This window comes from Asparagus officinalis, chromosome 5 (assembly GCF_001876935.1).
Source record: "Asparagus officinalis chromosome 5, Aspof.V1, whole genome shotgun sequence".
NCBI classification, from domain to species: Eukaryota; Viridiplantae; Streptophyta; class Magnoliopsida; order Asparagales; family Asparagaceae; genus Asparagus; species Asparagus officinalis.
Genome location: NC_033798.1, coordinates 53,428,257 through 53,438,256, shown reverse-complemented (window position 1 = coordinate 53,438,256; position 10,000 = coordinate 53,428,257).

The following is a 10,000-nucleotide window of genomic DNA, read 5'->3' as shown; positions in this document are numbered from 1 at the left end:
ATTGAGAGGTGAGAAAGAGAGAGAGAGAGAGAGAGAGAGAGAGAGAGAGAGAGAGAGAGAGAGAGAGAGAGAGAGAGAAGAAATATTTATATAGGATGATTAGGGTTAGCGAGAAAATTAAGAATTAATTAAGAAACAATTAGGGAAAATTAGAAATGATTAGGGAATAATTATTATAATTAATAAAAATATTTATAATAACAAAAACAATGATAAAACATATATTTTTAAAAGTTTTCACTGCAACAAGTTAATTTATAATTACCAAAATTATTAAATAAATATAAAATTAGATTTTTAAATCATAGAAAATTCTAAAAATTCAAGAAAATATAAATACTCTTATGAAAATAATAATTTAATATTGAAATACCTAAAAAGTTATTTAAACTAGTATCAAAAATTCATGGTCATTACATTCTACCCCCTTAAAATAAATTTCATCCTCAGAATTAAAATAAGAACTCAAGGACATATATGGAACGATATCCATAAGCAGAGGAGAATGTAAAACAATAACGATATAAAATATAAGATGTGACAGCTGAGATTTAGCATACAAATAACAAAGTTAGTCAAATACAATACTACAAAGCATACTCTACACACAAAATTAATCACAACAAAACGGAACCAATATTAATTGTTAAACTAATTCATCAAAAGTTAATAAATATACACATGTATTAATCATAGCGTATAAATAAAATATAATCTTAACATAGATAAATCACACGCAACATAATAAAAAATCACATAATTAATCAAAAGTATAATATGCACTTAAAATTAATGGAAGTACAGATAATTAAAAGGGTATGTATGAATACAAATACACAGAATCAGAAAATATACTTGATCAATCATTTTCAAAAGGTATCATTGAGGTAATATAATGAGTATAAATAATAAGAATGAGGTAAGTAAAACATGAAGAGAGTGAACATATATTTGGAAGAGATTGCACAGGTATAAAGAAGCATGTATATTGTAAATAAAATAGTTAATACGTATCAAATTATAAAATAACCCAAACATCTAGGCATAGGCAAAATATAAGTATCAGTCAAACATAGCATAATAGCAAGGAAGTCAACAGTAAATATACAATCATAGAAAAATATAATATATATATCTATATATATATATATATGATGTTTTTGATATAGTATCATAAGACAATACATCACAGTGTTAAAATATAATCAATAACACTGAATTGGCAAAATAAAACAAATATATAGCATACAAAATTTGATATAAATACATAATTCAAACAATTATCAATTACTAGAATATATGATAAAGTATATCAACTCAACATATAAATAATTAAAAGAAGAGCATAAAGAAGATAAAAGATAAAAAGATCTCAACAAAATATAAATTACTTATACGTAAGCAGATGATAAATATGATAAAACACAAAAACATAAAAACATAATACAAATAACAAATGAATCATATACAAGCAAAAGCAAAAGAAACATTTGAAGAGTATGTAAGCAAAACAAAATAGCAAAGAATCAAACATACATATAGTTTAGACAAATATAATAGACAAAATTAAATCACAATAGAATATCATATAATCATTTAGTAGAATAGACATTCAAGATATACAAAAGTATAATTACAAACAAAACACATGTATGCAATCAGTAAATTACTTTCAACTAAATAAGACATATAAGGCACAAATTCCGAAAAAAATAAAAAATTTCAATTATGTTAAAAAGGTTCAGAGATAGTATTATAGCAACATATGTATAAAACTGTCAAAAACATAAACGCACGTAAGGAAGCATAGATATAATAACAGTAAAGATAGAACATGATGATAATAAACACTAAAAGTATAAAATACAGATATACATATAAATAAATATCAATATTCAAAGAGTCATAAACAAATGTAGCATGCAATATTACTAAAAAGCATAAGGTATAAGACAAGAACGTAGAACAAATCAGGCAGAAGGACAATAAGAATTATAATAAGGTATACAAAACGTACATAATAACAATTGAAAATAACATTAAGTAAAATAAATAAATATAGATAAAAACACACAATACATATAGACAAACAAGCAGAGGTAAATCATAGTGATAATCAATAGTAGGATGAAACAATACACAATAATTTTTAGCATACAAACAGTTATATAGCACAAGTAAATAATGCAAAATCATAGACAGATTCAAAGAAACACAAATAGAATCAAAGCATAAAAACAAAAGATATTAAAGCAAAATAGGTAAACAAGATTCAGAAACATATGATGTATATAGCAAATATAATCATCATGTATAATAAGCGTTAAAATGAAAACATATACATAATAATAAGCATATAAAAAGTCTGAATACTCATAGTACTAATCATGCTAACAAGATAAATTATGATGGAAATAGTCATAAAATATTATATGATAAAAATAGACGTAAGAGTAAACAAGCGATTCAAAATAGGCATATTATATAAAACACAAAAAGGACATAATTATATATGTATTCCACAAATAATATAATAAATCATACATATTAGTAATATTCATAAGGTAAAATAATAAATATAACAAGATATAACAATAATAATAATAATAATAATAATAATAATAATATATTTAAGATGTAGCAATATATAGCATAGTAGTCAAAATCACATAATTACAATCAGCATAAATATACATAAATAAAGATGTATAATACATAAAACATGAACTATAAAAGATAAAATAGATTTATAAACAAATGGAAACTTAAGAAGTCATAAATTCATATAATAAAAACACCGATATATTGTAGATAAATATACAATGAATGATTAATAAACATGTGAACATAAACACTGATAATACATGAAATAGAACAAGACTAAACACGGTTGGTACTAGAAATGATGAATGACTATAAATCAATAAAAATTTATACATCGTAAATATAATAATCTACGTGAATACATTATAATGAAAAAGAGAATAGTAAGTATAAAAGAATAAAAAAGTAAAACATAACACAAGTAAACAAAAATCATGAATAGAGAATAAACAACAAATAATAACACAAAAAGACATAAAAATCTAAAAACACTATAAAATAAACACTAAAAAAATAATATGCGTATACATCGAATATTGCCGATATGACAAGATAATACATATAAAAAATGAAGAAACAACAACAAATATGCAAATATACTATTAATAACCCATGAGTAAATACCATGCATACCCACAAACCCTATTTTGAATTATTTTTATATTAGTTATAAAAAAATAATAACTAATGTAACAAAATAACTTTATAATTAGTAACTTGACTCTAAACTTAATAATATGAATAATTGCTTGAATATTAAAATAGAAATACATTGTTCTTAGAAATAATGAAACCAATGTGAACATACTAAAATATCCTAACAAGACATACTGACTGATAAGATAACTATGTACTGAAAATGTTGTGAGTTAAAAAATAAAGAATAAGAATGTAATGCATATATAGAATATTAAAATCATAAACTTATTAATGTATATCACTAAAAAATACGAAAAATATATAATAATCTAAAACATAAGTAAATAATAGATGGTATGATAGAAAAAGTGCACACATACACAATTTAGATATGCGAAAATATATTTAAACACAAGAAAATAATCTGAATATCAGATATGCTACGTGATGTATATGTGAAATCTAGAGCAATGTGAAGCACTTAATGAACATGATTTGAACAATTGAAAATGTATAAGTAATGATTTTCATTAGACTATGTTACTTGTACGTTTTTAATGAAAAGCATATAATATAACACTGTGTGTGATAGATAAAATAATATAATAAATAATACAAAAATCAATACAATCAAACATCACACGAGTCAAATCAAAGAAAATATAGTGTAAAAATAATAACACATAAAATAATAACCGGTACGAGAAAAGAGAAGTTATAGGAAAAGAGTGTAGTCGGGAAGTGACGATGTAAGAAACAGTAAAAAGTTCCAAAGTCAAAAAGTGATAAGGTAGGGACTAAGACATAATTCATCGAGATGATAGAATAAGGGCTAACTATAGTCTTACGGATGAAATATGATATGCGTCTAAATTATCTATTATACTCTCACTGGTAGGAACTCGGGACTGTGATCTGCATGGATCACCATAAAAACCTGTCACGTCCCGCTTCCCAAAATACCGGGGAATCAAAACACGAACAAGCTCGTGACGTATTAGATTGAGGAGAATAAATAAAAATATTTCTTCTTAACCTAATACGCTAAACGTCAAGCAATATAAAATGCAAAGTCACAGGTCCCCGATCATAATTAGTAAGAATATAATAAACAAATCAAAATAGAAAAGTCACATCACAAATGGAATATCATCCGAAACATAAAGTTTGGGTCAAACATGCCCTTATTATAAAATAGTCCAACAAAATATGAAGAATACATAGTCCAGCAGCATAAACAGAAGTACTGCAAAAATATCTAAATCCCTCAAATACTAAAAGAGAAAGTACTATATGAATAATCTAATATCCGTCAGTAACTACGGAAAGAAAAGACTAAGCTCCAGCTTTCTCTTCTGCTCCATCTGGAATACACTCCGACTGCAAGGCATCTCCATACTGGACATATCCGTCCTCAAAATCTAACATACACCAGAGAAAACAAGTGTACGTTAGTGTGCACGGCACACGTTAAGATCCCACAAGGGAGAAGAGAAACGGTCGAATGACCAATACAATGACAGTAAGAATAAAAATAGAAGTATGCAACTGTAATTCTAACCACTAGATGCAAATCACTAATAGATTATAATAATCAATCAAATCATCCAGGAATGGGTCATGCTACTAACCATTCTATAATAGCTCACTGGTCCACATCTCTAATAGGTCAAAGTTTGCATTACCAAAAAACTGATTGTTCACAACCCCTACGTGCATCTAATCCCAGGAAACAGTCGGTAAAAGGACTACATGTAATCCGATCTTAACCTGGTCCGAACTCAGGCAAAGCTCAGGTAACGAAACAGGTCATTGACCAAAGTAACGAAACAGGCCACTTGGTCCAACAAACCAACCCCAGGATGAAAAAGGTCACTGGTGCGAGTCTAGAAGATAAATCAACAACCACATCCGATCATGCGAACCAAGACTTTCCAATCCCAACATCTCTTGTTTTTCTAAGTCAACAAACACGACCTATAATAGAGTTCTAGTTCACCTCCTAATTTAGTCAACGCACTCACATATATCACTAAGTCTTGTTCATGACACGCAATGCCACTAAGTCATGAACTACTAATGGTTCTCAATCATAAGAAGGAAATAATAAATGCAGCTAATTCTATGTAACTAAAACATGGTATATCATGTAATTAAAATAAGAATCATGGAATCAGTGGATGTTTTGCACATAAAAAATCGTGGTCAACAACCATCCATCACTTATTCATAAACTAAATTAATTTAAAATAAATAATTCTTTTGCAAAATAAATTCCTGTCAAATTGTCTCTCACAATAATTATTCTAAAAATTATCTTTTAAAATAATAAATTCATAAATTCAAAAATAATATTTTTACAAGATAAATTCTCATTAATTCAATAAATTCAAAAATAATATTTTTACAAGATAAATTCTCATTAATTCAAAATAGTCTATTTTCCCAAAATAATTTCTTTTAAAAATATCATTAATTCAAAATAGTCTATTTTCCCAAAATAATTTCTTTTAAAAATATTTATCATTCTAAAATGATTTCCTTTCACAAAATAAATTCTAAAAAATATTATAATTATTTTAAAATAATCTTGCTATTAAAATAAATTTTTAAATTTATTATGATTATTCTAAAAATACTATTTATTAGATAATTATAATTTATTTAATATTATTCATCAAATCCATGCAGATAATTATTAACTGATCCAAAATTCTAATAAATAACAGTTAAAAAAATATAAATTCGCACGACAAATATAAGAATTGTAATAAACTAATCTAGAATGGGAATCTTATGCACAATTAACAAATCTAAAAAGTGTACGTAATAATAAACGAGGAAATAGGGATCTTGCCTACGAGGCCAATGGCCTGTGGATAATTTAGGCTTAATTACATCCTCAAATAACTCTTTAATCTTAATTATAAGACAAACTTCCACAAATTCGGATATAAAAATATATTCATCGTTATATTCATTTTCCAATAATTTCAGAAGTATATCTATGAAGTTAGATCTAAGCTTAAAACTAGCTCTATTAACATTAGGAAGCTTCATACAATAATATATTGCCATCCTAGTTGGGTAACACAACTCTAGAAGAATTGGTGCATTTAGATTTGTCATTTCTTTAGTCTAAAAATTAGGTTCAACACGGATTAAATGATTGGTATTGTCCCTAACCCAAACTCACATACACTAAAAAAATTCTTTTTAAATTTTTTACTTGTGTATCTAAAAAAATTACAAAAAAGGATCTAGGAAAAATAAAAGTTAAGTAGAAAAAAAAAATTTGGCTGGTTTTTCTTCTTTTTTTCATAAGGAATACTAAAAGATGTCAAAGATACATGAGAAAGGTTAAAGTTTAATAGAGGGAGGTCAAAAACCAATTAAGTCCTCTTTCCTTGCGAAGCGCTTTACGCAACCCCTAACAATTACATTTGACACTAGGATTCATGTAAACTTAAACAAGTTCATATAAAGATTTCTTGTCCCTTAATGAGCCTAAGTCCTTGGGGGCCAACGTCTAATAAGTTTTATAAGGGTTAGGTTTATGTAGTGAGGAATTAGAGATGTGTAGGCTAAGGAAACCCCTCACCTAATCTTGATAAGGAGGTTTTTACCCTTAAGAACATTTTCGATTGAGTGCTCAAATCAAAATACACAAATAACTTTGGTGAATTCCTACTAACTATTTGCAATACAACCTTAAGAATTAAAAGCAACTACAAAAGAATGCAAAAATAAAATCTTATTATTTTTTCAATTAGGGTGAACAATCAAACATGTGTGAGAAAGAGAGAGAGAGAGAGAGAGAGAGAGAGAGAGAGAGAGAGAGAGAGAGAGAGAGAGAGAGAGAGAAAGAAATATTTATATAAGAGGATTAGGGTTAGGGAGGAAATTAAGAATTAATTAAGAAACAATTAGGGAAAATTAGAAATAATTAGGGAATAATTATTATAATTAATTGAACTGAGTTTTGAAATAAAGAAAGAACACAATACAGATAGTCATCTAACAGTATCAACAGAGTATCACTGGAAGCATAAGAGAAAATACTGTTAAGCAAATCAACCTTGGCTAGGATGAAGTTCAATGTAGCAATTGAAGGCAGAAAGATAATACTGCAATTTAAAAAAATGTATGAGACCATGATATTTGACAAATCATGAAAGGTTTTAGGTGATCAAGAAGCATACCAGGCTCCATGTAGATATGCTAAAGGTTTTAGGTGATCAAGAAGCATACCAGGCTCCATGTAGATATGCTAAATAACTCAAAGATAACAAAATCCATATAATTGACATAAGAAGCATACCAGGCTCCATGTAGATATGCTAAATAACTCAAAGATAACAAAATCCATATAATTGACATCCCTCTCCTTTTCAAGTGATATTGACTTCTGAGGGTATTTGCCACATTCACAAAAATTCCAAAAACAACACCTAATACAGGTATGTTTCCGTGAAAGTTTCTCCATTGTGCGTCAGATAGATCCTGAAGAGAAAAGTTCAACAACAAAGATTATATCCAAAATAGATTGTTGAGGATGATGGGATTATTTTCTGAGAGGTAAAAAAATGGAACAACCAAAATGATTCAATATCTGATTATCCATCTTGACATGGAATGACATTCCTAGTGCTTCTAGAGTTTAAGAGTTCGCAGCACACACTAGATAGAGCGTGAGGAACATTACTATTACTACATCATATTAACATGAGGGTTCCATTTACATGTTTCATCTTTAATTTTTCATCAAGAAGGCAACATTTGTGATTGTCACGGCAGGATATGAAGCTCGAGTGACAAATTGTAGATAAGGTAAGGTTTTTTCATAGAAACCGCCCTAAAAAATAGCGTAATTCTGCACGAACCACATTTGAATTTCAATTTGTACATTAAACACCTTTAAAATGGGTTTGTGTGGCAATAAAAAACTATAGGGAGTATAAGACATGTCGTCTCTTTCTTAGATTATTTGTTCTATAATTGAGATCCAAACAAAACTATAGGGTATTTTATGCAAAAGTGCAAAGTAGGATAAACTATAGGGGACTTGAGTGCAAATATATCAAACAATGAAACAGCTATTGGTGTTTATCGTCGATCTTGAGGCGACGACAGGGCTAGAGCGGTGACGTGGCAATGCTTGGCCGACGACGGGGCGACGAGGTTGGTCGGGCGACGAGGTTGGTCGGGCGACGAGGTTGGTCGGATGACGGCCGACGATCACTGATGTTAGGGTGACGAGAGTTTACAACTGGATCTCTCCCTAAGTGACGCAGTTCGTCACTGGTGGCGAGGGGTGGTGGTTGGTGATTGAGCAGCGCTGGAGAAGAGGCGATGGTAGGGGCGGCTAGGGCAGGGACGGTGGTCGGTGAGTAATTGAAGAAGGAGATGAACAGTAAAGTTAATTATTAATCTAGGGTTTAGTTTAATATATATAGTTGTAGTTAGAGGGTGATTTGAGTTTCGGGTTATTTATATTAATTTTGATTAATACTCCTGTTATGATTAGGACTTATGATTAATGAAGGTAATGGACCCCTTCGTCTTTAAGGAGACCCAATAACAACGGTATTAGGATTAAATTAATGAAGGGATTAGAAAACCGTTATCTCATCTCACATCATTTCTATAATATTTGTAATCACTCGATGAAGGTTTTAAAAACTTGTCGTTATTATATGCACATTAATAATGGCCAACTGGTCCATTTACTAATTTTGGTCGTTAAATACCATATTTCTTGTAGTGTGCAGCGGGCCACCCTAGGGGCAAAATGGTGAAATAAAAACCCTGAGGTTGGGTGCCTAGGTCTTACGTGAACACCTGGGTCTTCAAATATCCTCATAATGGTTGATAGGCAACTGTAAAATTCGACCATATGGTTAGTGCCTTGGGTTTATTCCTGAAAAGGCACCATGGGCTTTTAATTCATGCATTAGATTGAGCACTACAGGGGTGTGAGACTGCATTTGAGTTAGTTTCAATAAGAATTTCATTACAACTAAACAAAATTTATAGAGTTATTAAAAATATCGTCTCAAATGCTCGATGTTCTATTGATGTTGTAAAGCTCTCCTGTTTGGGGCCCTTAGTCGATAGGTGCCGGCCTGCACCTCTCATAGGACTGTGTAAGGACCTTCCCAGATGAGAGCTAGCTTGCCTCGTCGGGTATCCCTATTGAAAGCGGCTTTGTGGAGGATGAGGTCACCAGCATTGAATCTCCTTGGTCGAATTCTGGTGTTATAGTAGTGGGCGATTCGCTGCTAATTGGTGATTTGGGTCCGGAGCGCTTTCTCTTGGATCTCGTCAAGGAGGTCAAGGCCGATCCGAAGTCCTTCTGAGTTCATATCCTCGTTGAAGTGTTGTAGTCGAATGGTCGGCATGCCTACTTCGACGGAAGTGACTACCTCGACGCCATATGCTAGCTTAAACGGAGTCTCCCCAGTTAAGTTCTTGTGGGTCGTGCGGTATGACCAGAGGATACTAGGTAGCTCTTCAACCCAATTCCCTACTATCACATCCACCTTCTTCTTTAATGCTTGAAGGATGTATTGGCTAGCAGCTTCTGCAAGTCCGTTGGATTTAGGATGGGCGATAGAGGAGAACTTGAGGTGAATGTTGTATTCCTCGCAAAAGCTGCGAAAACCTCTGCTATCAAATTGCGTACCGTTGTCAGTCACAAAGGACTGGGGTACACAAAAGTGGCAGACTAGGGACTTACATACAAAACCCACGATAT